At 47.5% G+C, this 6,204-nt stretch overlaps 1 long non-coding RNA gene across 1 annotated transcript; it reads right to left on the bottom strand.

Annotated features, from left to right (window-relative positions):
- Positions 1–367: 367 nt before the first annotated feature.
- On the bottom strand, positions 368–4,792 carry LOC132341498 (uncharacterized). Its single transcript, XR_009490247.1, has 3 exons — positions 1,234–4,792; positions 1,060–1,156; positions 368–583 (listed from the first exon to the last, which is right to left on the bottom strand). It is a non-coding gene; the product is annotated as an uncharacterized LOC132341498 (long non-coding RNA).
- Positions 4,793–6,204: the final 1,412 nt, after the last annotated feature.

Genomic DNA, 6,204 nt, shown 5'->3' with positions numbered 1-6,204 from the left:
GGGATGATAATTACATGACAAAAGCCATGTAGACATGCTCTGGATAGCTGAGAATTGGAAAAGTACCGGACCCAGCTAATCTGAGTCCCTGCACCTGCAAGAACACCGTGGCCTTGAGCATAGCTGTAGTATGATAACAAGATGATGTAGCTGAGAGAGAGACATGAGAAAAAAGAGATGTAAGTTGTAAAGAATGAGGAAGTAAGAATAACCAATATATTGCTTAGCTTACAGAATACGCATGAGCTTATTATGTGTTGTGCTTAAATGTCTGATGCTCTAATCAATAAATGAAGATTGCTGAACTCTCATATTGAGCGTCCCGAGACTTCCCTCACTGCGACACACACAAATACCTTGAGAGAGATTTCAGGTTGGACTTGCAATTTAATAGAAAGATTACAATAAATGCAATGATACAGAAAAAGTGGCTTAAACCCACAAAGTCAGAGTACAACCTGGCACCCTGTTGTCAGGGTGGTAGTTGCAGTCAGGTTAAGCAGTGGTTGCAGTCCTGTTGAAGTGATGGTTGCAGTCTTGTTGAAAGCAGTGGTCCTGTGGAAGGTCTGGTCCTCCTGTGGGTCTATTGATCAATGGTGGTTATATTGGTGTCCCTTGTCCTGCATTTTATACAGTAGATACAGGCGGGAAACCTCAGTACCTCCCCCAGGGCGGGGAGTTTCACAATGGAATGATGTAATCCTGTGAGTCATAGGATATTTTTTGAGTCCTTGATGGTCATTCCAGCTGCCTATTCTGCTGGTGCCATTCAGTTCATTATGGCCTAGTAGCAAACATGACCCCCTCAGGATGGGCGATGCTGCTGCTGCTTCCCCAGAGTGAGCTATCATGGCTGAGTCATTGGTGTGAAGAAAAAGAAACATTACCCTGCCTCCCAGGGTTGCCTCTTTATCTCATTTAAAACGAAGATTTTAACCTCAGGGGCAAGGTGTGCACTGGGCAGCTACTGCAAATGACCCATCATTAACAGTTTGTCAGAAAATGACTTTAGAGGGGAGTAGAATACATAGTTTGGTTACATCCCAGATTAGCACTCACCTTCTGTAACCCTGGACACTCTTCCAGTCCTGCGTCCAAGTCATTTATGAAGATGTTGAAGAGCACAAGGATGAGGATGGAACCCTGCAGAACTCAACTAGAGACAGGTCACCAGCGTGATGTCATCCCATTCACTAGAACCTTTTGTACCCAACCCATGAGCCAGTTCCTCACCCATTGCACGATGTGTTCATCCAGCTGTGGGCTGGACATTTTGTTCAGAAGGATCTTGTGGGAGACACTATCAAAAGCTGAGCTGAACTGTCGGGATCTCTCTTTCTAGCTGGTCAGAGTGACCCCAAGAAAAGTTTGAAAGTTTCTTTTCCTCGCCCGGTGCTTAAAGAAGGAGTCAGAGCTCTTCATTTTTCAGTCTCAAGGTTGTTTATTGTATCTTATCTATAAAATTCTTTCTCCCTGTCCAGCCGAGATCCGTTCGGCAGGACAGTCAGAGGCACTCCGCCCACCCCTAGTGCGGTGTTATCTTTACATACTAAAAATTACGTGTACAATATTTACAATTACTTTCCAATACCTATCACCTATGTTAGACAGTGGGTTTCTACTCTAGACCAATCTAAAAGTGCCAACATCACCAGACAAGATGGAGGTAGAGACGAAGAAGAAGAAGAAAGGCTAGACACACCCAAATCCCTCCATCTTGTCCCCAGAAACCCCTATACCAAAAATCCTAAAACCTACATTTACACTCTGTAATTATTTTATCCTTACACTATCTAAACTGCCGTGGCTTTTATCTCTTCATGTAAAGGTGGTAAGTTGTTCCATGGTTTGTAATCAAACCCACTGGTGTTCTGGGCTGTGTGCCAGGGTCTTCGAGCCCCCTGGCAAGGGTCCCAGGAACTCCGGACTCCCAGAGGGATGTCCTGAGTTCTGACATCTCCCCCTTCTGTTTGCACCAAGAAGACCTCTTTGGCAACTTGGTTCACAACCCACCGTACGCACAAAAGAATGCATGGCACAATAAACAAGAGAACTAAAAGCCCTACTAAAATATAACAAGCTATCATCTAACAACAGTTCTACAACACCACTGATTCCCACACCCATGAAGAGACCCAAAGTCCCCAGTCTTCTGTGGGCAAAGCACAAGGGTTGGAATCTCTGTGCAGTCCACATCTCTACATCTTCTTTTCTGCTTATGGAATGGTCAGCGTTTTCTTGCCCACGCTTCTTGTCAGCATTGTCTTGCACTGGATGGAGTTTCACATTCTTCACTGAGGTTCACCTGGACTTTTGTACCTGCTAAAACACAAACAAATCCACGCCCCCGAAGAGACTGGAGGATTTTCTCAAAATCTCGGAGGTGAAGAATGGGTCCTGATATGAAAATAAAACATTGATCGGCTCTGTTTCAGTCTCTATGCAATATTGCATAGGGAAATGTAAAATGACAGCATTTAGAAATCAATTTGATAATACACATAACCAATAACACATCTGAAATCATACAATTGTCAAACACTACAACACTGAACTGTCATCCCAGAGTCTGCGACAGCTGATGAACCTTACAACAACAGAGAACTGGAGAATCCATGTCTGGATTCATGTTTCTCCAAACTCCTTCTGAAAACAGGCTCAGCTATCATAGACGGTCAAATTGCCAAGCCAAAAGGACTTGAATACTTTTTGATGCAGAAAACATCTGGGCTGATTGTCAATCACTCCATTCAAGTAGAGCTAGGACTTGGCCAGAGCCCGAACTCTAATTGATGGATATCACTTAGCACATTCTTAAAATGAGACTCTTAAAAACAGCAATTATGAATAGGAAACCTTAGGATTAAAGATCTATCAAACCATTAAATAATCGGATCCCTCTGAATCTTCTGTTGGGATAGAAATTCTTCAAACACAGTAGACTTCTTGAATTCTTGGCTGAAGTACCTCTGTAATAACTGAAGAAACAATAAATGAAGAAAACCACAAAACCGGCAATCTGGATTTAAAAGAAATCCAAAAACATATGAGTAGTTAGGAAATAAAGGCAAGATTCTGAAGAGACATGTGGCTTCACACAAAAGAGATAGTGGAACACTGGCTGGCTATAAACACTACAATACCCTGATAATAATTCTTATCACAAATTCTGAGAATTCTCATTATATAATCAACTTATCAACAGGAAGTATTTGAAGGAGTTAAGACAACCTTTTTAAAGTATTCATATAACATTAACAGCAATCCTTATTTATCAGTATTACATATAAAATCTAAAAATAACACAGGTTACAAACTCAGTGACAACAATCCCTAAAACTCTGCACCATTGGAGAATCAGCTGATGACCCCACAGATAGGATCTGATTGATGTTTCTCAAATGCTCTGTCTTCAGAGACATTTTGGGTAATTGAATCATTACTAATACTTCTATCTTTATATGGTGCCGTCTCTCTCCCTGAGAGGCATTTTTCAAAACAGAAGATTTCCATCTACATCATATTTGGAATAACATTGATTTGCATTGATTTTCCCTTCTTTTTTCTGTATCTTGGGCAAAAGCCTGGTGCTTTCTCACTTTTCTCTGATTTTGGACAACTTTTTTTTTTTTTTTTTCCACGCCCATCTTTTGCATCTGAAACTTGATTTTCTGATAAATGCTATTTCTGTCACTTCTGTGGGGCTAGCCTGTTGAAGAGCTCGGTGTGCCTCACTCAACATGTGCTACACCCGCGAAAAATCTCCAACTTGAGATTTTGGTGGAGGCTGAAACTGAGTGCTGGCTGTTGCCATGGGATCGGAGAGGGGTGGTACCTGGGGCAGCCTCTGTACCCTGACCACGCTCCGTCTCTGCCTGTGCAGTCACGGGAGCGTGGACAACCCCGCCCCGACCGCGCCTCCCCTGCGCTCGTCTCGGCGCAGGCGCGGTCTCGGAAATGTCCTTCTCTCTCTGATCGACACCAGTACAGCTCAGATCCCATTCTGGCCCCGTGCCAACACCCGCAACCGGCGCGCGCGGTCCCTGCTCGGCCGGTGCCCGTCCCGCGTCCGCGAACTGGGGAAAAAACCCTTCGCGCCCCGACTTCCGGGTCCTGCATCATCACCGCGCGTCTCCTGCGTCTGCCTACGGGTACCGCTTGGAGCCCTGCAGCTGCTCCAAGTTTACCGCCCGCGTCTGACGTGGACGCTATGATTTGAGAGCCCTTCCCGGACGTCCCGCGAGTCCCGCTTCTTGCGCGCGTCTTTGACACCGCCTCGTCTGAAACTGCCGCCGCTGCCGGCATCGCGCCCTCGCAAACTGCGTCTGTTCCCGCGCCTCCCACCACCTCCGCGGCCCCAACCCGCTGGCTCCGCCGCCGCCGCCTCCGGCTGCTGCCGTCTGCCCGGCGCTGCCTCGGCGCGGCCTCGCCTGCGCAAAAAGGGTGCCCCCCCCCCTTCCTCAGGTTCCGACACGGTCCTCCCCGTCACCGAGTTCGCTGCTGTCTCTGCCCTACGACCGTTTTTTGGCTTTTGCGAATCGGGCTGACCTGCCTCTAGAAAGGCTAAGTCCAAATTTTCCAATTCGCTAGGGGAAATCTCAACCCTAAGCTCTTCCGGGAGTGACAAGAGATGAGTTTGAATCGGTGTCTGAGTGTCCTGAGATTTCTGGAGCTCTAGGACACTCTGGGGTTCCCGTGGACCTTTGAGACACTGAGGGGTTTGGAGGTGATGACGTTCCTCCTGCCTCCGTGCTCCGCTTCGCTTTTTTTTTTTTTTTTTTTTTTTTGCGATAGGGCCGTGCGCGCTATCGCCTCCTGTGCTGCTGTGTCTGCGACTCCCCCCCGCTGCCCCCCGCCAGCCTCCGCAACCCCCACGGCCGTCTCTGCGGCTCCCCCGGGCTGCTGGCTGGCTGGCGCCACCCTGACACGGGTTCGCCAGTCGCCGAGAAGCAGCTCTCCCCCGGGTCCCGCGACCCCCTCCGCCCTCCTCCCCCTGACTGAATCCGTGTCAGAGGACCCTGAAGGTTCTGGGGATTTTGTGCGTTTTGGGGACCCATGGAATTCTAGAAATGATGCCAATTCCTCCCACACCTGTTTGGTAGGGTTTGTTTCAGACCCTCCCTGCTGCCTGCTGATGGCAGGGCAATTCCCCTTCCCCCATCCTTGGGAGAATATTTCCTGCCTGCTGATAGCTGGCAGACCCCTGCGGAATTCCGTGAAATTGCCTCTAGCATTACCCTTGCCGGGGATAAAAGTTTCAAGGCCGTTTTACCTTTTTTCAGAGATTTTCACAAGGTGTGTGGCTGCCAGACCTTGTAAGGCTGACAAAATCCTTAACTGTTCCTGAGAGCATGTACCCCCCATGTTCTCAAATCTCAACCTTCTTACCAAAAGCTGAATCATTTGCAAGGTCGGTCCGGAGGTCGCCCTGGTCACTGGCCCCCCCGCCAGATCTGGATGCGAGTCTGTTTGGCAGAAGTTGGATCTTGGATCTTCGGTGTGGATTTTTTTTTCTTTTTCTTTTTCCTTTTTTTTTCTTTTTTTTTTGAGAGTGCCTGCTTCTTTTCCTTGTCGTTTTTTGTTCTCTTCACGGGCTGTGTTTCAGCGGCTGATGTCTGGTGGTGAGGCTGCCTGCCAACTGCCCATCTGGGTGCTCTCTTGCTGCCCAACATGTCGTGGTCTCTCTTTCGCAGCCCATCCGGGTTGTTCTGGCCGCTCGCCAAGCTCTTATCAGCAAGCCCACCAAAGGGACGCCAATTGTCGGGGTCTCTCTCTCTAGCTGGTCAGAGTGTCCCCAAGAAAAGTTCGAAAGTTTCTTTTCCCAGCCCATCGCTTGAAGAAGGAGTCAGGGCTCTTAATTTTTCAGTCTCAAGGTTGTTTATTGTATCTTATCTATAAAATTCTTTCTCCCTGTCCAGCAGAGATCCGTTCGGCAGGACAGTCAGAGGCACTCCGCCCACCCCCAGGGCGGTGTTATCCTTATATACTACAAACTACGTGTACAATATTTACAGTTATTTTCGAAGACCTATCATCTATATTAAACAGTGGGTTTCTACTCTAGACCAATCTAAAAGTGCGAACATCACCAGACAAGATGGAGGTAGAGAAGAAGAAGAAAGGCTAGACACGCCCAAATCCCTCCATCTTGTCCCCAGAAACCCCTACAGCAAAAATCCTAAAACCTACATTTACACTCTGTAA

This window comes from Haemorhous mexicanus, chromosome W (assembly GCF_027477595.1).
Source record: "Haemorhous mexicanus isolate bHaeMex1 chromosome W, bHaeMex1.pri, whole genome shotgun sequence".
Classification (NCBI taxonomy): Eukaryota; Metazoa; Chordata; class Aves; order Passeriformes; family Fringillidae; genus Haemorhous; species Haemorhous mexicanus.
Note: the sequence above shows the minus strand (reverse complement) of the source record. Positions and strands in the feature narration are given on the sequence as shown.